This window comes from Urocampus carinirostris, chromosome 4 (assembly GCF_059441175.1).
Source record: "Urocampus carinirostris isolate Australia breed hairy pipefish chromosome 4, RoL_Ucar_1.0, whole genome shotgun sequence".
Taxonomy (NCBI): domain Eukaryota; kingdom Metazoa; phylum Chordata; class Actinopteri; order Syngnathiformes; family Syngnathidae; genus Urocampus; species Urocampus carinirostris.
Window position 1 is genome coordinate 40,894,607 of NC_142352.1, and position 467 is coordinate 40,895,073.

The 467-nt window shown below is 40.9% G+C and overlaps 1 pseudogene; it reads right to left on the reverse strand.

Annotated features, from left to right (window-relative positions):
- Nucleotides 1–114, reverse strand: LOC148367578 (U2 spliceosomal RNA; annotated as a pseudogene).
- Nucleotides 115–467: the final 353 nt, after the last annotated feature.

Genomic DNA, 467 nt, shown 5'->3' on the forward strand with positions numbered 1-467 from the left:
TGCTAATGCACCGTTCCCGGAGGTACTGCACTACCGGGCCGATGCGTGGAGTGGACAGAGCAAGCTCTTATTCCATCTCCGGATTGCAAAAATCAATGATCAAGTCATAGATATCAAGATCCTGACCAGAGTTTCTCAATTATGGCATTTATTTCCTTAGTGACTACATGGATAGTATACAATTTTAGAATTGAACAACCACAACCTGTCACATGCCGAAACAGTTGGAACTCAATACGACGTACAAGGAAATCTGTACGGTAAAACGCAAATTTGTCAATGATGGTTGACAGGTATGCCATTTGCAAATTGATTTGGTACCAAATTTAAAAAACAACAACATTATTCCTTCTGAACCACAATTTGAGGACCTCCTTTTAGTTTGAGACATTTTTACAAAATAAGTCTCATGACACGTTATCGAGAGTCCTGCGTGTCACGTGACAAGCAACGTCTGAAGTGAGGGC